Consider the following 27,520-nt stretch of genomic DNA (forward strand, 5'->3'; position numbering starts at 1 on the left):
ATGTTACCAATACATGTAACTCTGTACGGACTGCAAAAGTAGTCATTACTGGGCACATTGTGCATGCTGCGAAGAGCACTTCTGGCTGACATCAAAGATTGAAACAATACAAATTTCATGAACTTTAATCATATTTTGACTTATTAATTGGGTCCATTCCCATCATGGTATTAGAAACCCAAAAGATTTGGAGAAATTAAAAAAGACAGACGGTATAGCAAACCTACTGGCTGACAAATTCAGCTCCAACTTTACCTCTGTGTCCCCCTCAATCTTCCCACAGGAAATAACATTTAATATAACTGCTATCAATAGCTCCTGGCAATATCCCAGAATGCCTTCTAGATAGCATGAAACATGACCTATCAGGTCCTCTGAAATTGCTATTTAACTTTAGACTCCAAACAGGCTTCAAACCTCATGAATGGAGAACAGCTACAGTCATCCTGCTGCACAAAGATAGGTCATCTATAGACACTGGAAATTATAGACCGATAAGACTCATTAGTTTTATATACAGAGCAATGGAAAGAATTATCATGGAAATTATCAGTAATGGCATAGGAAACATCTTAATACTGAAACCAGCCCAATTTGTTTTCATCAAGGGCAGGTCATGCCTACTGAACCTGGTGGACTTCTTTGAGAAGGCCACCAAAGCAATGGATGAAGGCAAAATGTTTCATATTGCCTACCTTGACATGGCCAAGGCATTCATCACAATACTCCACTTGGGCATTGTTGACAATTTCAAGTGGTTTGGTACATATCTTTATGTCACCCGGTAGATTGCCGCCTGGCTCACTGACAGGACCCAGGAAATTAGAACTGGGGACTCCACCTCTTTAAAGAGGCCAGTCACAAGCAGATTCCACCATGGATCAGTCCATGCACTGGTCCTTTTAGGCATTTACTTCTCTGAAGTCAAAGTCAATGTCAATGACATCTGGCTGACTAAATTTGCAGATAATTGCAAATCAGGAGCAGTTATAGAATCCCCCAGTGACAAAAATGTTCTCCAGAAAGGATTGACACAGACACATAACTGGTGTCAGAGCCATGGACTAAAGCTAAATGTCAAGAAATGCATAGTAGTGTCTTTCAGGAAATCATCTGTCCCTGGTAACTATCACATTGGCAGCACACCCATGAGAGTTGATCCAGCAGTCAAAGACTTGGGGACACACATTGATAGTAATCTAGCCTTTGACCAACATGTATCTACAGTAGTGAGGAAACCATTCTATGTTGTGCAACTTATAAAGAAAGTTATATCATCTATGTCCAAGGAAGTCATTGTTCCACTGTATTCTGCATTCACCAGAACTATCATTGAGTATGATGCCTCCTTTGGTATATACCTAACAAGGCATATCCAACAAGTGGAACATCCACAGAGATTTCTCACTAAAAGAAAATAGGGCATAGGTAACATGCCCTGTACAGACTGCCTCAAGGCCATATCTCTTTATTCTGTCTTCTACAGGCTGTTGAGGGAAGCTCTATGCCTGGCATACAAGACATACTCAGATGACACCAGATGCACCTCCTGCATGTCCACAAAACAAAAAGCACCAGAATTAACAGTTCTAAAGACATAAACCTGGCATGTCATGTAAATAGCACCTGCTGGAGAGACAAGTATGTATCCCATAGGCTATCCCTTCTCTGGAACAGGTCCCCTATCCGTATGAAGTAGAGTTCCTCCCTAGCCTAATTCAAATGCAGCTTGGACAATTGGATGGAGAAGAGGAGACCCATCCCTGGGTTGGAACCTATGTCTCTAATGAACAGAGGCATCCTGTAAATCGTTCATCCCCAAGTTCCTGCTTACACTTATCAAGAGTACCAGCACTTGTCAGAGATTTGAAATGCATGACTAGGTTTAAAAAAGACCCTAGTTGTCAGTAGCCTAGTAAACACCTATGAACCTGTGGTGGGGTGTTGATGATTTGATTGAAAAAGGAAACCGCATGTTTGCTTTTGTGATCATTTTAATATTAGGATATACTGAATTTCAAAATGTTAGCATCTATTGTTTGAGTTATAATATATCTGCATTTCTAGCTATGCATTTCAATAATTATATCAGTAGCTATCTATCTACCCATCTAAAATATCTATCTACATATATATATATATATATATATATATATATATATATATATATATATATATACACATATATCTCTGTATTACCTTAATTCAAGCAGCATGTCATCTCTCATCAGATAGCATTGAATGTCCATATCAAAGACTGTTTGAAATAACAAACAGAGAACATCGATGCAGGAAAAGGAAAACATAAGAGTTCACTGTTCTCTGTCAATAGCAGTATGGTGGATGTAAAGGAACACAGGAGAGGTTTGCCCACTGTTTGTTAGCATGGTGATGGTGAACAACATCTAGAATAACTAAGTAGCAGGATCAGTCCTGCGCATGTTTTTTTTTTTTTTTTTTTTTTTTTTTGCTTTGGTTGCGGTCTTTTCTCTTTCCAACTCAATATTATGATCAACAACTCATTTATTTAGTTAAAATGTCTTTATTTAGTTGAAGAGTGTGGCTTATTATGTGATTTACTTATTGATTTATTTTTATTAGTGTATGTCATTGCCATTTTTGCAGTATGTTTTTGGGGACATTTCTTGCCATGCATTGGGGTTCTTGCCTATTTTACTGTATGCTGATGGTACACCATAATGTTCTAATTTCAATGTTGTCTATTCATTATTTCATACAGTCACTGATATGGATGTTATGTGGACAACAACATGCTTTTTGATGTACAATGATTTGATCAGAACATAGGGTACCTTGTCAAGTACTGAAACATCAAGAAAGAAGGATTGTCCTTGTTGCTGACCTCTCAATGTTTTTTTTCCAGCTTTCTTCTTTTACTATAAGTTTATGCGACATCAGAGTTGCTAAATATATGAAGGTTGCTCACACTTTGGAGTTGCATGGAGAATTAGTCCCCCACAAAAACATCTTTATGTCAATCTTAAGAATGCCATGACTTTGAACTTCCAGCATCCCAAGAACTTAGACCTTTAAGAATTGCATAATCATATGTCATTAAAATGACACACTATTATTCATAGCAGATTAATTTTATATGCAACACTGTCCTTATGTAAACTCCTGAAATATAACTGAAAACCTTTATTAAATTATTTTTTTAAATGTTTTTGTGAACTACTTTTTTTCAGTCTGTCTGAAGAAATGTTATGATATGCATTCATTTAACATTAAAAAGGTTATCATTCTTCTGGCTTTTTCCTGGTTCGGGGTCGCCACAGCAGAAATCTGATCCGCTAATGATTGGCAGTAGATTTTTTTTTACAGGTGCTGAGGTGCCAGCTCAATGCCCAACCTTCAATGCAGGCACACACATTCTACGCATGCCTTTCAAATGCCACTTGACAGAGGGGAGGGCATGCAGACTCCACACAGAAGGCACTCCAGCCGAGAATCGAATGGGAGAACCTCTTGCTGTGAGGCAACAATGCTACCACTGCACCACCGTGGCTTTTTTATATAAAAAAAAAGGTTATCATACTACTTAAAGAATAAAATTAAAATAAAAGCAGTCACAGTTAATTAATGATTATTTGCATGCTGTTTCAAGTTAACAGGTCCCTGAGGAGAGAATATGGCAAAATAACCTATACAAATTCTTATTTAAAATTATTCAAATATGCCTGCATTCACCATGTTTATTTATATCATGTAGAAAACAATGAGTCCCTTATTCATCTGGGTTTCTTAGAAATGTTCATTGTGATATTCAGCTGCTTATGGACTTCAGTATTTATTTGGCAGCCATGGAAGAATTATTTGCTCTTGCACTTAAACAAATCTGCATGTGAAGTACGTTTACTCTCTCAGAACAGGAAATTTTAAAGTCTGTCTTTGTAGCTGACAAATATTAGGGCTGGGATTCTTTATCATTTAGTATACTGTGCACTGCAAATAGCCCAGATAGGAAAAAAGCTCAGGCTGTGGACAATTCCAAGACACAGACAGTCTAGTCATGCAAGGTGCAAAATAGTCTGATATCCAGTGCATGCTAATAAGTGCATAGTGACATGTAAATGAGGAACTCATTGCAAATGATGAAGACCATGCACTGAAACAGTGACCCTCAAAATGGAACATCTAATCAGAAATGTACAAAATAAGTGTACTGTGCTGTGTTGCATACCTGCTTTATACAATGACAATCACGGTGCAGGTGAGGGGATTATAGCTCAGCAGCATGTGCCAGTGGTCATCATCAGTGCTAGTGCCTGCTGTCTTGCATGTCAAGACCACCCACTCAAATGGTGAAGAGTAAGGGGAAGAATGCTTAGCAACACTATCCCAGTGAAACAGGCAGCAGACACAATATATTGTAGCATTGGCAAAGAGGCTATGTGTTGTCCACAATTATAGTGAATTGACACATAGACAACACAGAATGATGAGCAGTGACTGGCTAAACTGCACCAAGCATCACCACACCTGCACTGGTTAAGGGCAGGCTGGGCATAGCCATAATCATATGCATAATTTGGAGGCCATAATGATATGCAGCTGCAACTCAATCTGATGAGGTAAATTCATCTGAAAAGTTATGTAGAGTTATGTATCACATCCAATAGTGATGGGGTCAAACTGCTATGATATGACTCTAGTCGGTGATCATTGCGTTGTCTTGTGGTAACTGAGCTTGATGTAGACTGTGGCAGGCAAAGTTCAGAACTATGTGACACATGATCTACAAACATGCACCCATGCACAGAAAATTATCACTTTGCTGTGTAAATGGACCTGAATGAGTAAGCACAGCTACTTCACACATAGTAATGCAGGGCTTCAACATGGAGTGGGAGGTTTGGAAAGATTTTCTTGTTCTTCCTGCACCAGAACTTTCAGGATCACATAATAAATCAATATTATGAGTTCTTACTGAAGATGGATGTCTGGCATGAGGTAAACTGTATGGTGATTGATGCCATGGTATCATCCGTTCCAGTGAGCAGTCTACTGTCCTCCTAACACCATAAGGGTCTACCTTTCCTGTCTGTATGATTCTGTGATTTATGTTTACCTGTCTGCACATGCTACCAGCCCTTTCCCCTCTATCATATCTGCACCCATTCCTTAGTATTGTCCCTACCTATCCTCACTTTCTATATATAAAAAAGGGGGACTCTTTCCCTGTAAAAATATCATTCCATCCCCCTCCTTTCATACCCTGTGATTAGCCTTGTTTTTTCCCTCTACCTGCATTTTTACCTTATTCATTCTTTCCTTTCTACATGTTTTGAGAAGGTTATGTAGAGTTATGGATCACATCCTCCATTGATATTTTCTGAGCACACCCACAGTGGATTATCTGATGGCCACTGAGCACACCCGCAGTGGGCCATCTGATGGGCACTGAGCAAACCCAGAATGGGTCATCTGATGGGCACTGACCACACCCACAGTGGGTTATCTGATGGGCACTGAGCACACACACAGTGGGTTTTCTGATGGGCACTGGGCACACTCACAGTGGGTTATCTGATGGGCACTGGACACACCCATAGTGGGTTATTTGATGGGCACTGAGTACACCCACAATAGGTTATCTGATGGGCACTGAACACACCCACAGTGGGTTATCTGATGGGCACTATATTTCTCTTCTTATTCCTGATGAGCATAACATGCAGCTACATGTTGCTGCACTGCATACATGATTGTGCATTGACACAGCCATGGTAACCTACCGCCACTGTGATGTAGGTCAGATTGGCCATGCATCCAGCTGTAGCACTGCTCTAGCCATGGCACAGTGCAAGCTGAATGTAGCTATAGTTCATTGCATCTCTTGGCATACAACAGATGAAAATGACAGGTACATGTTACTGCAGTATAACCTGACCTCACAATTCTCCCTACTTTTGAAGAATATTCCTATTTTCAGGCCTGATTTAGGATGTCCCTATTTTTAGAGAGATTCCTCTATTTTCAGCCTTGATTTATCCATCAGACAATTTTCTGAATCCTCATCACATGTGATTTTTGAAGCTGTCTAGTACACAGAAAAGAAAACCACACTACATGATCAACATGGAAGTGGAACCAATAATTTAAAGAAAGAGGACACACATCTTACAGCACCATTTTTTCTGAAGCAAAACTAAAACACCTTGTGTAGTAGAATTTTGCAATACATTTCATAAATTGTAGACATTTTACACTGTTTCTTTGATAGCATTCTTATTTGCTGCCCTCTGCCTTGTTTAATCGGTTTTTGAGTGGTGTCTCATATTTTTACAGGAACTGGGAAGAGTTATGTGCTATTTGGCAATCATATTTTATGATAATTAAATGTCCACATTTTTAACTAGAGGAGTGAAGATAGCTGAAAGCTGCCAGCCTAGACAGATAGAATTTTGTAGATAATTCTGTCATTGGTAAATATTAATATAATGAAAAGGTGGAGCTCAAACCAAAGCACAGCAGCCAATATCCAATGTCCTGCTGAGTTAGAGTGGCTTGATTGATTACATTCGACCGTACTAGGTTCTTGATTAACTGAATTACCATTAGTTAAGTGAGAATTCGTTGGTACAGGTTGGCCAGTTTGTGTTAGTTGTAATTTAGGGTAAGCTGTCCCAGCTCTAGAAGCCAGTCTGTCCCACTCCAACTTCTGTATTTTATTAGTTTTTAATCTTTCAATTAGTTGGTCAATACTAGAAAAGGTACGGCCGTAGTCGTATCTACCTAGAAAAGTCTAAGTCAGCTTTGATAGAAACGTCCAAGTCGTCAACCTCAGATGTGATAGATTCAATGTGAAGGGAATAGTGTTTTACCAGGAGCTCCAGTAATTGAAATCCTTGTTGATCAAAAAGGAAAATAAGATCTTTGTAGAAAGCAGAATCAGGTAATAGGCCAGTAGGGAAATAAGCATAACGTAACCCCTTAGGTATCACTTTCTCTTCCAGACATTGATTGAAATAAGCAACTTCTAATTGTAGCTTTTTTAGTTTGAGTAATTTAGTATCAAATACTTTCAATTTTTCTGTTATAAGATGTATACTCACAGGTGCAGTGTCCGTACTCGTAGCTGGTCGTTCCTGATTAGAAGCAAAAGCTGAGCTGAACGTCTCGGTATTCCTAATCCAGTCCGCTACTGAGGTTGACGACTTGGACGTTTCTATCAAAGCTGATACTCTAAATAAGCCACACAGTGAATACTCATTCAGATTACAAATGTTTTATTTCTTTTGTTAGCTTAGTTAGTCAGGGAGAACAGGCAAGCATGTCAGAAGAGAAGTATAGAAAGCTCACAAGGAGCCAGTTGGCTGAAATATGCCAGCCTAAAGGACTGGTGCAGTGGAAACCTGACTAAGGCCGACATGATTGCAGCTTTGGTCACAGCTACATCAGAAAACAGTTGTGAATATTTTGATTATACTGCTGTTAAGAACTGTTTGTTGGAATTTTTTAAGCTAACACCTGAAACTTATAGGAAAATGTTTTGTGAGCATAGACACAAGTTATATGAAAGTATGTGTGAATATGTTGCTAAACTGACCACTTATTTTCCTAGCTTGGTGAGTGGATGTCAGGTCACCACTTTTGAAGGGCTGGCAGAGCTTTTGGTGAAGGAACAAGCCCTTAGCACTTTGCTTGAGGACATGAGGATCTGGTTAGCTAATAGACAATGTGCTACTTCAGAGGAGTTGGGGAAGAAGGGAGACCTATACCTAGCAAGCAGGGCATCCTTGCACAAGAAATGGACCCCCAGTACTGCTCATGAATCTAAAGGAATCAATGGTAGGCAGCCTAGACTGCCCCAACAGAATTTGCCCATAGCAGGGGAAGCCACTAGTCCAGGTACATGTCCAGGACCTAGGGTTAAATGTTTTGAATGCAACCAATGAGGCCATGTGGCATACAGATTTCCACGGAGGCAAGGTGGGGTACAACAAGTGAGGGAGCCAGTGTGTGAAAGACAAAATGCCAATAGTAGGTTGTCTTGGGACAACCAGGGTACCAAACTGCCATCCTGCAGATGTCCTGACAGGGAAAGCTTTGGATGAGGCAGTACCATGTGTTTTTGCAGTTACACACAGTCAGGCTTCAAGATAAGCATGTGGTTCTGATAGCCTGGGGGAGATCCAGACAAACTGCATACTTGCAGCCAGAACTGGTGAAGTGGTTACTTCAGGGAGGAAGCTACTCTGTAGCAGTGAGACTGAAGGCAAGCCACAACTGCTGGTGGGTACTGATGTTCCCTTAGACAGAGTGACTGCAAAGGTAGAGGTGAGTAGTAGTAACCAGGCTGACAGTGAGGCACCTCTGTCAGAGGATGCCAGACTTTCTGCAGAAGAGGAGCTCTCTGTAAGCAAACAATAGATGGGGCAAATATTTGTCCCATTCCCTCTTAAACTGATCTGCAAATGCCTGTAGCATGGACTTGATTGTAGAGTTTAACCTCTCAACAAGACCATTAGTCTGGGGGTGGTAGGGGGTGGTCTTCATGTGCTTCATCCCACAGGACTTCCATAGACAAGCCAGCAGGTCTGACATGAAATTGGCACCTCTGTCAGACAGTATTACTTTTGGGAAACCTACCCTGCTAAAAATCTCTAACAAAGCATTTGCCACCTTCTCTGCCTTGATGGAGGACAAAGCCACTGCCTCAGGGTATCGTGTAGCATAATTCACTACAACTAGGATATACCTTTTCCCTGTGGAATGTGGGGTACTCAGAGGACCCACAATATCCAGAGCTACCCTCTGAAATGGCCCCTCAATCAGAGGCAAAGGCATTAAAGGAGCCCTCACCTTGTCTCCTGCCTTGCATACCTTTTGGCACTGCTCACAGGTCCTGCAGTACCCTGTTACATCTCTGGAAATACCGGGCCATTAGAAGTTCTGCATAATATGCCTCTTTGTATGTTTTATGCCCATATGGCCTGCAAAGGGAATATCATGGGTTATGGCTAGAAGCACCAGATAGTAGGCTATAGGTACTACCAACTGTTGTACTCTCTCACTGTCTAGCCCTCCCTCAGGGTTCCACTCTCTTTATAGTAAACCTTTGTCCCAGTATACAGATTCCCCTTTTCCTTGAGAATCAGGTGCCTCCCTATATACCTGCCTCAGGCCTTGCATTGTAGGGTCTGAGAGTTGAGCCTGTCTCAACTCTTTCCTTGTAACTCTTCCCAGCTCCCCTTCCACAGGAAGTCTGGCATCCTCTGACAGTGGTGCCTCACTGTCAGCCTGGGTACTACTTCTCACCTCTACCTTTGCAGTCACTCTGTCCAAGGGACCATCAGTACCCATAAGCAGCTGTGTCTCACCTTTAGTCTCACTACTACAGAGTAGCTCCCTCCCTGACGTAACCACCTCACCAGTCATGGCTGCAAGTATGCAGTCTGTCTGGGTCTCCCCCAGGCTACCAGACCCACATGCTTGTCTCCTAGCTTGACCGCGTGTAACTGCATACGTACATGGCCCTGCCTCATCCAAATCCTTCCCTCTCAGGACATCTGCAGGATGGTAGTTTAGTACCCCTGTTGTCTCAAGACAACCTTCTATTGGCATTTGTCTTTCCCACTTACTGGCTCCCTCACCTTTGGTTCCCCACCTTTCCTCCATGAACACCTGTATGCCACATGGTCCCACTGGTTGCATTTAAAACATTTAACTTTATCTCCCAGATGTGCACTTGGACTAGTGGCTTCCCCTGCTACTGGCAGATGCTGTTGTGGAAGTCTGTGCTGCCCACCATGGGTTCCTTTAGACCCATGAGCAATACTGGGGGTCCCCTTCCTGTGCAGGGTTGCCCTGCTGGCCAGGTATAGGTCTCACTTCTCCCCAAACTCATCTGAAGTAGCACATTGTCTATCAGCTAACCAGATCCTCATGTGCTCAGGCAAAGTGCTAAGGGTTTGTTCCCTCACCGAAAGGTCTGCCAGCCCTTCAAAAGTGGTGACCTGACATCCACTCACCCAGCTATAAAAATAAGTGCTCAGTTCAGCAACATATTCACACACACTTTCGTCTGCCTTGTGTCTATGCTCATGAAATGCTTTCCTATACATTTCAGGGGTTAGCTTAAAACATTCTAAAATACATTTTTTACAGCAGTATAATCAAAACAGACAGACTCAGGCATTTTTTTTCCAGAATATTTACAGCTTTCCCATGGAGTAAGGGGGTCAGGAACCATACCCAGTACCTTTGGTCAACACTATACTGTTTGCATACTCTCTCAAACATATGAATGAAACTATTAAAATTATTCCCCTCTTTAAATTGCAGAAGACATTTACTGACCTGTTGTGTTTCTGGGGTCCAGTTATTGCCTTCCCCATTACCTTGATGACTCTGGTGAAGAGTCAGCATTTCCCTCTCATGCCTCCTCTGACGCTCCTTTTTTTCGGCTTCTATCTCCAAATGCCTGGCCTCCAATTCAAGTCTCTTTACCTCCAGCTGGATTTTTAAGTCCACTGCAGAAAGGTTGAGTTGTCTATTTTCCGAGGATACTGTATCTCCATTGGCAGTCTGATTGTCCTTCACAGAAAGGTTGAGCTGTCCATTCTCTGAGGATATTGTATCTCCACTGCAAGTCTGATTGTCCTCCTGGATGCTGTTTTCTGATGCAGCTGTTACCAAGGCTGCAGTCAGGTCTGCCTTAGTTAGGTTTCCATACACCAGTCCCTTAGCCTGGCACATCTTCACCAGCTGGCTCCTTGTCAGCTTTCCATACTCCTCTGTTGACATGCTGCCTGCTCACCCTAACTTACTAAGCTAACAAAAGAAATAAAACAATTGTGATCTGAACTCTGAGTATTCACTACATGGCTGTTTTAAAGTACAAAACACCTTCAGAGATCACTTTACATAAGCTACAGGATTCACTTTACCCACACCACTACAAGCCAATTAGTATTTGCCACCTAATTAATATGTGATGAGGATATCCACCGCCACCACAAATGTGAAGTGGATCCCACCACTGCAAACCACAAATTTAAACCACTGCAAACCACATGTGATGCCCGCGCCTTGGCCCAGCAATCAAGGAGCCTCAATTCTCACCTGTAACACAGAGAGGGCATCTCATATATGAGGAAAGGATAACAAATACCCACAGTAAAGTACAATTTCCCTTAAGAGCACACAGAGATCACAGTCAGTCTGGGGCTGGTTGCTCTCTTGCTCTCCAGGTCCCCAAAAAGACTCCCGACTGGTGCAGCTATAGGGTCCAGATCTCAGCCTAGCTGACAAGCTAAACTCCAGCACCCTCTCTGTCCAACCAGTGCTTCACGCCCCTGCCCAAGTAGCTGACACACCCACACACTTTGAGATTAAGTATTTATACAACTTCACAGACACTCCTGGGAAAGGCTGACACAGATTCTCCAGCTGTGCCCCTTTACCCAGACTATACGGTAGTAATCACTGCCATCACCGACTAATATTTATCAGCTACTAAAAGGCCCTTAAAATTATGTCCATTTATTACTGTGAAATATTATCCAATAGTAGTGTAACTTAAGCAATCTTAAGGCTTTGTAAGGGCTTATTACAGGATCACTTATAAGTATGCAATGTACTCTAGAGCTTACTTATCTCTACACAAACCAGCCATAGGTAAAAGATTTTAAAATATTTAATAATAAATAATTAAAACATAAGAGAATACTTCTACACCACATTGCTACTCAAGAGTTCAGAAATCACACAGAAACAAAATAATTCACTAGTACAGTTCTGACATAACAGAAAAACACATAGTCTAACATTCTTCTAATTTCCTAGCTATTACTACAAGAAAATGTATTTCTGAAATGATTTACTTGAGACACAGGCAGAGTGCTGATGAGATGGATATCAAGACAAAAATGCTTACAGTCTCCCCCTGAGCAATAGTTTTTAAAATCACTGCTGGGCCCTCCCAGATTACATCATTTAGACACTTAGGTTTTCCCAGTATACACATTACATCACTTTGACACTTAGTCTGGAGTTCCCAGGCCACACCGAAACTGCATTTACATTATTTTACACTTAGAGCAATAAAGGACATTCCACATGTAAATTCTGGTCATTAACTTTAGCCTTAAAACAATAGGCAGGATGCTTACTCCAGACTCATAAACTCCAAATTCTAACTTCAAAGGACATACAAAACATAATTTTAATTTCAAAGAACATTTGAAATGCTTGGCTTAGTTTTTCTTACAGCAGATGGCAATGTTGCTACAATCTTGAAGTTCACATTTTACAGTGTTTTCTTTCATTTAAGAAACAAGCCTGTATTTTATATTTATATTTACAAATGCTAGAATTATGTATCAAATTCTATTTGACTAGGCAGCCTTCACCCTTCTCTACCAGTCTTCACACTCCTTTTGGCTTGTATGAGTTCACAAAAGATGCCCCTTAGGATGAAAATGCCCCCATAACTTTCCAGAGGATAGTAGATCATATCCTGGCAGGAGTAGGAGGGTTTGCCCTTACTTACCTAGATGATATTGCCATCTACAGCCATTCCTGGCAAGGGCACTTTCAACATGTCAGGGAGGTGCTGGAAAGACTATAGAGAGCAGGGTTGACCAGTAAGCCCAGCAAATGTCAGATGGGTATGGCAGAGGTCTCCTGCCTGGGACATAGAGTGGGGAGTGGTAAGATCAGGCCATAATCTGCCAAAATAGAAGCCATTCAAGCATGGCCTGCAGCTGTTACCAAAAATCAGGTGAGGGCATTCTCAGGGATAGCAGGGTACTACAGAAAGTTTGTCCCCAGTTATAGTACCATAGCTGCTCCCCTCACAAACCTGACAAGGCAAAACAGGCCAGATAAGGTAGTGTGGACCCCAGTATATGAGAAAGCATTCCTGAAGCTTAAAGAAGCTTTGGGAGGACCCCCTGTGTTAGCCAGTCCAGATTACAGAAAATAAGTTGTTGTGCAGGTGGATGCTTCAAACCATGGGGTGGGGGCTGTACTTAGCCAGATTTTTTTAGAGGGACAAGAGCACCCAGTGGTTTATCTCAGTCATAGTCTCCCACCCAGGGAGGAATGCTAAGCAGCTGTAGAAAATAATTGTCTAGCCATAGTGTGGGCACTGCAGAAACTTCAGCCTTATCTGTATGAAAGAAAATTCACTGTAGTGACAGAGCACAATCCCCTAACATGGTTACACAGAGCCTGCCAGCAAAATGTCAAATTGCTAAGATGGAGCCTATGGTTGCAAGCATATTATATGCCAGTGCAGCACCACAGTGGGATTAGCAATGCCAAAGCAGATGGGCTCCCAAGACATGAAATGGGGTAAGGTGTACTCAGGTAGACCTGACCCTCTCAAGCAATGTTTCTCAAGGGTCACTTGAAAAACAAGCTTGAGTTCTTCAAGGGGGGAAGATATGTGAAGACAGGTGAAGGCTGCCAGCCTAGCCAGGTAGAATTTTGTAGATAATTATGTCATTAGTAAATATTAATATAAGCCACAGGCTTTTTCTTTTAAATAGGAAAATGATGTTAAATGTGGAACTGCTAAAATGTAAATACAGTGCACTCTGCTGTAGGAAAGCTGATAAGTCAAGCATTGTGTAATTGTTTGATGTCAAAACTCAGAGCTGAGATGTCTAAATGAAGGAATTATTCCTATTATTTTGAGGCTAGAGTTAATGGCTAGAATTTACATGTATAATTTCTTTTATTGCTCAGGCCATTTGTAAACAATACAGAACTGGCAACAACATGTGTAAACTTCTAGGAAGAAATCATAGATGGAATGTATCTTTTGAAGATGAAAAATGGTCTGACAAATACAGCCATCAGGTTACTGACATATAGAATTATAGCATAGCACTTAGGACATACAAAAATGTGTAGAAATAAATCTCAAATTTTCAAAAATATTATAAAATTTCAACTATACAGTACACAATGCACTACAGAAGGGCTTCTTACATCAGTGTAGGTTGTGGAATAAGAAAGATATCGGGCTGACAATCAACGTGCACATAATAGGACTTAGAGCCCTGAAGCAGTTTCTATGCAGTATTATAAGAACAGATGTGTGTAAGCACACACACAAGGGTCTAAACCAGTTTGTAAGTATTAAAAATGTGAGTAAACTAAACTTATTTGTATGAAGACACTAAAACCAGTTGTGCAAGTACTAAAACAAGGAAGAGGCTTAAAACAGTCTGTGTATAAGTGCTAAAATAAGAAAAATGAATAAGCTAATTTGTGTAAGTACTAGGGTCATAATACAGATAAGGTACTGTCTGAAGTAAGTCCTTCCTGCCACTTTCAGTAGCTGTTTCAGATTCAGCTGTTTCAGATTTAGAGAAAGGCCTATTACAGTGATTCACCTCAACAACGTACAGCAAGCACCATGAGTCCCTGTCTCCCTGGCCTACCATAAATGCAAGATGCATTCCAGGGGAGTAGCACAGGATAATGAGCCATGTGTTCTTACCTTTTCTGCTATGTAAATAACCACCACCAATCATGCTAGTTAACTCAGACAAATGCCCTTAGTCACCCATTATTCTTAATGGGAGAGATCACATCAGTGGTAAGTGATAGAGAGATTAGCAGATTGGTAGTGGTGGAGAGGATGTGAATGTCTGAATGTGTGTAGCTGTATCTGTGTCAGTGTACGAGTGGTCTCTGCTTGGGTGGTCACAATAGGAGATTAGTTAAGGATAGAAGAGGCAGTGGTATGTGTGTGTATAGATGAATGAGTGAGTATAACAGTTCCTGTGATCAGATGACGGGGTGGTGTGTGTGTGTGTGTGTGTGTGTGTGTGTGTGTGTGTGTGTGTGTGTGTGTGTGTGCATGTGTGTGTGTGTGTGTGTGTGTGTGTGTGTGTGTGTGTGTGTGTTTGTGCGTGTGTGTGTGTGTGGGTGTGTGCATGTGTGTGTAGGAGAGGTGTGGCTCCCATATCACTAAACTCTCCTTGACAAATGAGCAAGTCCTGCAATACTGGGGGGTGCACTAAATACCCATTAACTTTACCTGCCTAAAAGTTAATATAACTCAGGTTTTACACCACAAAACATTATGTACGCACATAAGTATGAAAGTCTAATGTATGGCATTACTGATTGACTGTAATGGCCCATCACTTTATTACACCATGCTCAAGGCTTCTGTACAAAGTCAGGAGGAACAGCAGACAACACCAGGGAATTTTTAAAAATAATTATTTAATCCACGTAAAATGTTAATACACCAAATAGCTTTATTGAACTATCTTAACCTACTGGCTGATTTGTGCGGGAATGGTCTGACCTGTGTGATTGACAAGCAGAAAGCTGGTGATGTAATATACAAATGTGGCATGATTGGCATGGCATGCAGATTTGCCACTGACATCATGCATACATTGCTGTGTTGCTGTTGTATGTTCTGCCAAACTGCCAAAGGAAATCATCTGCAAATGTATTAGAAATACACTTACATCACACCTCTTTTCAGCAAATTGATGATTCTATTGTAGTTGACTGAAACTTGTTTATTAAACGTTTTATGTATTTGTCAGTTTAAATAGTAACATTCAATTACATGTCTTGTAAACATGTTAACTGACAATTAGTACTGACAGTGGCGTATATTGAGAATAACAAGTAGTTAATAATGGCATCTGCTGTAAGTAAAAGCATCTACAGGTACACAACATGCACCTTGAGATCTCCGTTCAAGAAAAGCTTAATTTCAAGATTTGTTTCTAAGGGGTGAAGTATGGGGTATGTTATGTGGTAGGGTGTGCTCTCATTTTCTTCAGCGTGTGCATATTCATTCTCAGCAGTTTAGATTCCTTTATATGTTTATATAGTTCCCCCTGGTATAGGCATGAACTATGATCTCATATTTCAAGTATATTAAAAATCAAAAAAACAAGCAAACACAGATGGAGAAAAAGACAGGGAAAATGCATTTAGGATAATACTAATAAACAAATGGTGTTGCTCACATGTAGGCAAGCTGTGAGCACATGCATCCACTGCACTGAAGACAACTGTGTCAACAGCCAAATCAGAGAACCAAGCAGTATGACTGTTATAACATAACAATGAAAACAGCACAATTAAAGTTAGTTACATGGTATGCAGACTGTCTGAGCAGAATGTGAAGTGTCACTGCAAAACAGGTGAAATTATGGGGAAAAGAGCAAATCTTTTATAAAAAATCAAGTGCACATCAGTGTTGATGTCATTTATAGTACTGAAAGCACTGACTTGCTTCTCAGCATATTGGCTTAGCTAGTGCTTCATTACCAACTTTGTTATGTATAAAATGTAGTGAAACTGCACAGTATTTGATAGTTTCTATAAAACACTTGTTAAGGAATATTAAGTAATTTTTTTCAGCTTTAAAGCTACACGAGTCTGCTCAGTTATTTTTTGATTTTTCATATTATCATTGGGTATGTGTAATTATTTCCTCTTACAACATTTTAATACACCGCTGCAATACACCGTGCAGACAGTTGCTCAAGAATTTTGCATAGGAGGTCTTTAAGACATTCAGAAAGGTATTGTAATTTCATTTTGCTGTTTGTTTTTTGGACTGAAGGTGTTGACTTGCCTGGTGTAAAAAGACAGTAGGAGTTTTTGCATTCAGTAATGACATATTGATCACTGCTACAGTAATGTTAGCTACATGGGATTATATCCTGCCAATGATATAACAGCCGGTCATCTCCAAACCTTCAGGGCACCTTTTTTGAATTTTCAAGGTCTGTACATGTCCGCAGTATGTGCTTGCTGATCCGAATGAATATTCATGCAGGTAACACACACACGCAGGAAAATATTTATTCATGACTGCTCTGTAACGTCACACTGCTGCTGGGCGTTGGTTGGGGTTTGGGCAGGGATTGTTACTGTGCATCTGGTGGGTTAAAGCAGTTCAACAAAGCTGACCAAACACTGTAAGAAACTTTCCACCAGTTGTTCTCAGTGGAATAACTATACAAAAATACTCCCCAGATTTGAAAAAATATAAGCCTAGTACTGGTATCAACTGTTATAAAAATATATAAATAAAAAATGAACCTGTCTGCTTGAATAAATCTCTTAAACTTTGTAAATCAAGTAAAAAAATCCATTCCAGGATATGTTGAATTCACAGTTTCTTTATTAGTAAGCACAGATGAGTGATCCATAAGACTTAATGGTTAATAAATTTAAGAACAATTACTTAAATAGCAGTTGAAGTGAGAATGGTAAAATTTCCACTGTAAATACAAATCAGTCCAGCTGTAGTAAAAACCAACCCCCACTCCTTCCCTTAAAGGACAACAACTGGATATTAAACAGATTGCTCAACCTGTTGTCTCTTTTAGTCCCTGTTCATTGATACAGCCTCGAAAATCACCCATTCAGCTTTGAAAACTAATCCACTCAACTGTTTTCTCTGTTAGGCTTCCTACCTTTCTGTACTTTTTACTTTCACTTTGAAAACCAAGTTGAAAAACCTCTAGGTGGCTCTGAAATGATGATGCAACATCTGCCAGAGCTCTTGCTCTAGCTACCAGGATGTTTCCTCCCACAAAGTGATGTAATCCCTGCCTGGTTTGCATGCTGTATAGAAGAGCCAGTGGACCTCCCACATTGTGATGTCAGAGCTGCCTTGCCCAGCCCACTCTTAACCTCACAAAAATGTCAAACTATAATCTCACTTTTCTGAAGATCCCTACCAATATGTGACAAAGTACAGGCAGAAACACAGTAATAGCTGCAAAAACTAAGAGCATAAATTTGAAATGACCATACATAGACATTAGTTGCATGTTTTTTCATAAGAAGCAGATGTCTGTCACAATTAATCAACACCACATCAGATTACAAGAAGTATGCAATACTGTAATTTTCTTAAATTACCACTTAAAAAAGCATGTGGGTGCTGTCATGTAAGTCTGTGAAATATTTTGTGTTTATAGTGCATCATTTGTTAGCTATTTAACCAAACAGGAAGGAAAAATAAGTGGGAGTTTGATACTTTGCAAAACAGTGATTATTCCAAGTGCTATGAAGCTTGGTTCTAAATATGACAGGAGTACAACAAAAAAAATCTCCCACTCTAAGGAAGGAAAAGCTGACAAGAAAACAATACATTAGTCTGGTCACCTGCTGTGAGCTGTCAATCACATGCAGATAATGGGTCAAATTACCATTACCTCTTTGACAGCTAGGGAAGGTAGATGTGAAGGGGGAGGGGAGATACCTTGAAAAACTAGATTTCAGCCTTCACAAAAGAAATCAAGTTAGCATTTCTAAGAAGAAAGAGCAGTAAAATGCACTTTTCAGTTCTGTTCTGTAGCATTTGTACTGCTTGTGTTTGAAGTAGTCATTAAAAAATGATAAAACTTTAACCAAAAGTAGGTGACTATAACACAACAGTGAATCCCTGTAAAACCAGTGGAATGACAGAAGCTTTAGGGAAAACATGGCAAATCTGATGCAATTTTTTGGAGACAAACAATGCATTCTGGGATATGTAGAGGCAGACTAAACAGTTAGAATTATTTCAAGATGCCAGACCCCATGTGGTCAGAGTCAGAAATTGGGACATATCTAAAAAGCTCTAAATAGTCCCAGAATGGTGTTAAAATGTAGGAAATACCAAACCATGATGAAATAAACAGGTTTTTTGAGTCTGTGGGTGTGGTTGTCCTTTAAAATAAAGTAATAAAAAGGATCCAAGCTAACTTAAAAATACCATGGTATTCAATATTCCTAAAATTCTCTGACTCTATTTATTACATCCTTATAAAACAAAAATCATAATAATAAAATAAAGTTAGGTTTTCACCATATTAATTTACTCAAATATTTTAACTAAAACTGCTTTTGGTTCTTCTTCGGGTCTGTGCACACTAAAAATTCCAAGTTTTACTGTGTGTCAAAATGTAATTGTCAATCAAAAGTAAAAAACAGTTCAAACTACTGAAAAATATATCTAACTCATTTGTATTAAGAATATCTACATTCAATTTTAAGAGCTACAAACTTGGAAATTAATTATACAAATATGGAAATGTGAAGATAAACTGACACAAAACTCTGTATTTAAGTCATACTTAAGTCTTATTTAAGTGTTATATGCTTTACATAGTTAGACAATGTAAGCTTCATACGTAAACAACGTATGTGACAGTTTGTCCAGGGGAAACAGAAAAATGTGTAACATATATATTCCCCTTGAAAACCTGAGTTTAAAATAGAAAAAGCTCACGATGTGCACAAACTAGGGGTATAGAGGTATAGTTTACAGTGCGTATCAATATATGACAGTATATATTATATGTGCAGAAAAACAAAAGTTCTAAATTCACTATATATTCAGTGTCACAGAACCTTTGTCCATATGTAAAAGAACTATATTTAGTGTCTGAAAACTGAATGAGAAAACATGTAAAATATGTTCCTTTTGATTCTAGATACTTTTACAAAGTAGATCCAATGTAAAATGTATCTGTATGTCCAATTTACCAAGAAAAATAATGGTAAGGGTATTATAAATGTATATGTATATGTGTGAGTAACTGTAAGGCATCATCAAGAAAGAATCAAATAAAGAGGTCACACTACAGTGGAGAAAAGGCCATATATAACTTTCAGTGAATTGTGATTTCAGTGAATTGAGCTTTCAGTGATATGTGCACAGTCATTTGACTTTCAGTGAAATGTGCTTTTAGTGAATAGTCCTAGACCTATATATATATATATATATATATATATATATATATCTAGGTCCACTTTTAAATGCAAAAATGCCGAAATCTCGAGTTTTAAAAAAATGAACCCAAAACATTGAGATTTTGGTGTCTTGACATTTCAAAGTGGGGAAAGAAAGACAGACACTTAAAATAAAGTGTTTGCAGGGCGGGCAAGCCCGCCTGTACCTTCTACACCCCCTACTTAAATATACCAGCTCTGAGATCTCACTATAGTGAAGAGAACGGCAATGCTTCTGTTGCACTTACAGTTGTCTTCACTGTAGCGCAATCCCAGAGGTGATATATTTAAGTAGGGGTGGGTGGGGGTGCAGGGGGGCTTGCCCCCTGCAAACATTTATTTTAGCTCATTTGTGTGCTTTTTTCACTTTTATATGTCGAAATACTGAAATCTTGGTGTTTTGGGTTTGTTTTTTTAAAACTCGAGATTTCAGCATTTAAAAGTGGACCCATATATAATATATATATATATATATATATATATATATATATATATATATATGTGTGAGTCTAGCTTGAAGTCTTGAATCTTCGAATGGTTTAAATGGAGATCACCATATTACAAAGAATGGAAAATGTTTCATTCTCTTCACTGTAATGTGATCTCAGAGTTGATATATTTAATTAGCAGTGGTGTGGGGGTACAGGGAGGCTTGTCCTCCTGCATAAACGCAAACAAAAAATTGTTTTTATGTTTTTTATTGAAGTTTCAGATATTCAAATCTTCGATGTTATGGTCTCAACTAGATGAAGTTTGAAGTTTTGAATATAAATATATACTGTATATATATGATATAATATAGAAAATCTCACTATAGTCATGAATCCATAGCTAAGTAGTAACAGTAGCTGTCTAAGGAATATATATGTTATTAGTTATTAGTGTCACTCAGTGTTGTCTATATTAGATTTAGAAATAAATTAGAAGTAAATCTAAGTATTCCTAATGTAAGTTAATACTTTTAAAATTCTAGAGTGACACTAACAAATGAAAACTGGATCAAAACATTCAAAAAATACAAAACATAAAAAACAATTAAAATATGAAGTATAATAAAATACAATAAGCAGTGTGTAAACTTTTTGTTTGAAACATCGCATGTAACCCATAATGGTGTGTGTCTAGTTAATGAGAGATGCAATGTGGTAATTTCTGAAGTTCCAACACACTTTTCAAAGAAAAATAGTAATTTAGTCATGGAGGACAAAAGGAGTTCAGCCTGAGTTGCCAAACACCATCTTGTCTCCATCAAGCTGCAATGATAGATAAAGGCTTTTTGTATCTTTTAAGTATGGCATTTAGGGCATCAATTAACAGTAAGGTTCCAGGAAAAAATCTCAACATACAACAGTATTATTTAAAAAGTTAAGATATTTATTTTTTGAATTTTGCAATTATAAAAGAAAACAGCTCTATATATGTATTTGTAATACTTTTTTAAATTAAAGTTTACTTACCAAGAACACGTCTAACAAAACCGTATATTAAAACATCTGAACAAAAATATTGATGGCACAAAGAAACTAAATTTGTATAGCAATTTCAGAAAATAAAAATTAAAATAATACTTAAAAATCCACTCTTCATAACACTCAATGGTATTATTCAAAACAATTTAACATTTATTTTCAGAACAAGGCTATTGTACAAGAAAACAGTTCTTTACATTTATTTCTAAGACTTCTTTTAAATTAAAATGTCAATGAACAATAAAACAGGCTCAGTGACAACCTCTGGCAGTCAACAGCAGCTACCATATAGATTGCAATTTGCAATTGCATCTTTTTCACATATTAACAACATGCCCTTTAGAGTACAAGAGAGTTTCTGTTGTAACTCAGAAGGTGTAATTTATGCACTTAGTTGCCCTTGTGGAAAATTCTATATTGGTGAAACAAAAAGGTTATTTAAAACAAGACTGCTTGAACATGTAAGAGATATATATATAATAAAAAATGGAGAGCCCAGTGGCTATGCATTTCTTGAACTTTCATAATAGTGATGCCAAAGGTTTGAAAGGCTGTGTATTAGAACAAATTAAATGTAATAAATATCGTGATTTAAATGTCAAACAACAACTGCTACACAAAGAAGCTGTATATATTCTTAAATTTAAAACTTTGTGCCCTGAAGGCTTGAATGAAGATTTTAACTGGAAAATGCTGCTAAATTAGTTAATTGTTTAATTGTTTTAAATAATAGGTTGATTGAGTTAATAGGTTTATTGATATATATATATATAGAGATGCATTTGTATGTCTTTTTGTACTCCTTGAAGGCTGAGGCCGAGACGTCAGAGATACAATAAATCGTGTGGTGGATACTTTTGTTGCTTCTTTTTTTTCAGTTACCATATAGATGTCTATTCAGACCAAGTAATGTCCACTCTATAATTCAAAAAGGAATCGCAAAACCTTCAAGTAAAAACCCTTTATTCAAGAACGAAAATAAATAAAGGGTTTTTATTTGAAGTTTTTGCGATTCCTTTTTGAATTATAGAGTGGACATTGCTTGATCTGAATAGACATCTATATGGTAACTGCTATTGACTGCCAGAGATTGTCACTGAGCCTATTTCATTGTTCATTGACATATTCTATTTTATTGGTGCTCAGTGCCATTTATTTTCCAGCAGTACTGATTATTTACTTCATTTTATCTTTTAAATTAAAGCTTGCCTATGAAAAATATAGACAACAAAGCTATATAACTCTATAATTACATGATATAGAAAGTATACTGATAATAAATAGTAAAACCTATTGATAAAAATATCAGTGGAATGTCATCATCATCTTTTTTCCCATTTTACCATGGAATGGGGGTGCTTCAACCGTTACCATCTTTCTCAGTTCAATGCCAGTCCCCTGCTTTCTGTGATACTCATACCTGACAGCCACAGGTCTTCTCTTATATATTCTAGTCATCTCTTTGCTGGATCCTCTTTTTAATTTTGCCCTCTTCCTGTCTCTCCCAAATATTCTTCACTATGTTATCTTTGGCTTTCCTGCATATGTGGACATGCCCCACCATCTGATCTATTTGACCTTCTCTGCAAATGAAGCTACCTTGGTTTAAACTCTGATGTTCTCATTCTATCACCTGTCCCACAGTGTACGTTCTACCACCTGTTTGAGACAATTCATCTCCATCTCCTCTAGCACCAGTACAAAGAAGAAAAAAAGTGTATAAAATCATTAAAAAAATAAAAAGTAAAATAACCCTTAAAAATACATTCCACTAAATGATGAATAAAAATATGATGATGCATACTATGGTCTATTTTTTTTAATTAAACAGAAACAAATTAACAAAAATAAGACAAATGTTAACAATAAATATATTGCAAACAATATAAACTGATCATTGTTACTATCAATAAATTATGCCTGTGTTGTGGGTAATGTAGGTTGGCTTTGTTTGTTAACTTGTACTTCAGCCATGTGACCAAATTATTCCAGGCATGTGTAAGTGCTTCGTTATCCATACTCAGACATGTCCTATTACTAAAGTATATAGCATTCAATTTTGCTGAATTTTAGTCTGGGAAGGGTCAGTATAAAAATAGCAATAAGGCTAAATGGCTCAAGGAGTTTTGACTTTGCAGGTATACTAACAATCCTGTCTTTGTTTGTGATTTTTTTGTGGAGTTGACTGGTAAGAGAAGTTTTATTTAAATTTATATTGTATTTGTTATCATTGTTTTTAACTGTTTGTAGGTAGGAAGAGACTGCTTATCAACATGACTTGTTTTGATTCATTTTTTGTAGCTTTACTTTCAGTTTCACTGCTGGTTGTTAGAAAGGGATAGGTTTTAGACAGGCAAGCTCTAGCCACCCCAAGGGACCTAGACAGCTATAAATTTACACAGACTGCAGAGAGGAAAATCCTGAGCATATCTAAACAATCCTATCTTGGTTTGTAATTTTTTGTGGAGTTGACTAGTAAGAGAAGTTTCATTTACTGCAAGCTATAATGAGCAGAAGCTACTGCATGCCATGCAAAGAAATTACAAGTCTTGTCTTGCTGGTAGAACTTATATGATCAGAACAACTTTAGTGTATTTTTTATTTAGTTGTGTACTGCTGATATAATTTTCTGTCACAGAAGTTGATTTAAGTTCTCTTTGAATTCTGTGGTTACTGATTTTGATTATACATTTCTTTTGCAATATTTTATTCATTTAAAGTTGAATATGGATTCCTTAAATGAGTATGCAATTAACGGTTTGCTAATGCACAAGTATCTTGTACAGCGTATTAAATGTTATGCATATTTAAAGGTAACAGCTGATAACACTGGTGATCTGTGTTCCTAGTGTCAAAAGCTGGATGATTTGCTTACCATTGCTAGAAGTAAATCTAGACTTGATGATGATTGCACTTGTGCAGTTGGCATGACTTGGAGAACCGTTGTTTCATATATTAATGACTGGACTAATAAACTAAATAATGTTAGGCATGCAACAAATAGAACAGATTTAGGAAATGATGCATCTGTTTTTTACAAGGAACATTCAACCCCTATGAAACAAGACGATGTCCCTGATAACTATGGAATTCTGGATGAAAGTATTCAGCAATCTGCAGATCAAGTTTGTTTAAAAGGAAACAAAAAAGAAAGAAAGGAAGAAGTTCACAACAGATAACAAGGAAGAAAAATAATCTGATTAATGACTGTAAAGGAAAGAGAATATGCAGTAAAAAGGACACTGTTTTGTTATATAACACACAAGTTACAGGGAATGATATTTGTCTAACAGAAAACTTTCAATCTACCGAAAAAGGCATCACCTTTCCAATGGAGAAGGTAGAAAAAAAGAGGCAAGAGACAGGTGAAAAGGAAGAAATCAAAACTGAACGTGGAAGGATTGAAGAACATTACTGCAAGAAAAAAGAAGAGAAAGACAGATGTTGACTACATGGCTCAAGGTGTGAGTTTACAATACCAGCTAGATGAGAATTTAATACGCAGCGAAAACAGTGGGATTAATAAGACTAATAGTGATGATCTATCCTTCATAACAATTGACAGAGCAGACATTACTGTATTAGAAGCTGAAGATTCTTCAGAGATGGCCAGCAAAGATATTCTAGTAATTGGAGATTCAGTTATTAGAAGAAGTGATACTTATATTTACAGAGATGATAATGAACATTGAGTAGTGTTATGCTTGCCAGGAGCAAAAATAGAAGATGTGAAACAAGCCTTGGAATGCTTTAATGTAAGGAAATATGGATCTGTTTTTATTCATGTTGGTACAAATGATGTCACCCGCAAGGACTCTCTGACTGCTAGTAGGGAACTGACAGCCCTTTTAGATAGTATAGCTTGTACTGGTGTTAGAATGTATTTTTCTCAAATCACCTATAGAACGGATAGTCCAGTCACTGTGAACAAAAAGATTTTTTGGATAAATACCTACATGGAAAAAAATGTCCTGTTTTAAGACATGGAACTGTGGAGAGCATCCAAGCCTTGTTTTGGCCACACATATTCAGACAGGATGGTGTGCATTTGTCAAGATCAGGGAAGATAATTTTTTAGCAGATATTATGCAATAGTTGACAAACACTTGGCCGGATTTTTGCCAAGTTGAAAATTTAACAGTTCATAGATAGAAACATTTGATGCATCTCTGACAGTTGTTTATGCTAGTAGCATTAATAACAAAGTGTTTTTTATTGGAAAATTTGCTACATTCTCACAAGACTGATGTTGTTATAGCTTGTGAAACATGGTTAAAGAACAATGACTGGAAAAAAATTCTATCAGGATATAAATGTTTTACTGTAACAGACATTCTAACAAAAAAATCAGTGGAGGTGTTATGATAGGGATTAAAATAGCTATGAGACCTGTGATTATTACTTGTTCAATGATAACACCAATACTATAGACTGTGTAACGGTTCAGTAAAGACAACCCTGGAACACATAATAATTGTTGGAGTGTATAGACCACCAAAGTCAAGTGCAGATGACCTAGAGGAATTCATACATTTCTTACATGAAAAACAGGAGGGAAGAATAATATTAGCTGGGGACTTAAATTTACCAGAAACAGACTGGAATAGTATTGATCCAACAATGTTATTTAGGAAATTATTCACAGAGTATATTCAGGAACAACAATTACTTCAGATTGCAGATAAATCTACCAGGGGTCAGAAAATACTAGGTATTGTTTGTGTTCCCAGTTACTGTAACTTCAAGTCAAGTTTTACCATCATTGATGTGCAGTGATCATGGGGTTATTAAGGTTAATTTGTCTCTAGATAATTCTGCCAAACTGAAATCTAAACCAATGCACAGAAGGTAAATTACAGATTATATAGAAGCAAAACAGTCACTATGTAAAACTAACTGGAGTGAGGTGTTCGGTGGAAAAACTGCAGATGGAATATGGAATGTTTTGAAAGAGAAATTGTTTGAGTGCAAAAAGTCCAAAAAATGTTTAACATCAGGATCTAGGCATAAAACATCAGGGGGATATATTTCCATAAGAACAATATATCTGATTAAGGTTAGAGACAAAAATATAAGAAGTGGAAGAGAGGTTGAACTACTACTCTGAAAAGTGAAATAAGCAAGCTGGACAAACAGATTAAGCATAGTGTGAGACAAGATCAAGAAAAATTTGAAAAAAAATATATATAAAGATATTGAGCATAATAGGAAAACTTTTTATAGATACATAAGATGTGGAAGGAGTAAAGACATAAATTAATAAACTGTGTGCAAATTCTAAAATTTATTCTCAGACACAACAGATTATAGTTATATTTACAAAATCTTATGCAAAGCAGTTTGGTTCCACAAAAGGGGTGATAAATTGTCCTATTATACCATAACCCCCCATTAATATTCCAAAACATGCATGCTGATTGGTCACCCAGACTTTTTCCATTAGTATAAGTCTTTTTTAAAACACTGTCTCGCTATGTTAAATGGGTTTAACATAGCGAGACAGCTTTAAAATAAGCAACGGAGATCTCTGTTGCTTATTTTAAAGCTGCCTCGCTATGTTAAACCCATTTAACATAGCAAAACAGTTTTTAAAAGCAATGGAGATCTTGCTTTCTCTGTTGCTTTTTTCAAAACTGTCTCGCTATGTTAAATGGGTTTAACATAGCGAGACAGCTTTAAAAAAATCAACGGAGATTCTCGTTGTTTTTTTTAAAGCTGTCTCGCTATGTTAAACCCACTTAACATAGTGAAACAGTAAAAAGCAACGGAGATCTTGCTTTCTCAATTGCTTTTGCCCACAGCTCTGATGTACTGCATAGGCATACGCATGCGCAGTACATCAGAACTGCCGCAGAATACCAGACAGCTGCGGAAGGGCAGCAAGGAGGCATTATACAATGCCATTATTTAAGAAAAGTAATTATTTTTTTTTCTTAAATAATGTCATTGTATAATAGCAATAACCCACTTCTGGGTGTGGGTAATGCTGGATTTACCCACGGTTGGCTTTATTTGGCCACTCAGACTTCGTCCTCGTGACCAAACCATGCCAACCGTGGGTAAATCCAGCATTACCCAGACCCAGGCATGGGTTATTGCTATAGTGACATACAGATTACACCAGATACTGGAATCAAATTAGATTGTATCAAAAAAGAACTGTGCAAACTGGATCCAAACAAAGCGCAGGGGAGAGATAGAATTAGTAACAATGACCTGAGAACTCTTCAGCAAGAACTTACACTACCATTATATCTATTATTCACTAGGTCATATAAATATGGGGAGATTCCTCAAGA

Source organism: Protopterus annectens, chromosome 3.part1 (assembly GCF_019279795.1).
Source record: "Protopterus annectens isolate FY-2018-M chromosome 3.part1, PAN1.0, whole genome shotgun sequence".
Classification (NCBI taxonomy): domain Eukaryota; kingdom Metazoa; phylum Chordata; order Ceratodontiformes; family Protopteridae; genus Protopterus; species Protopterus annectens.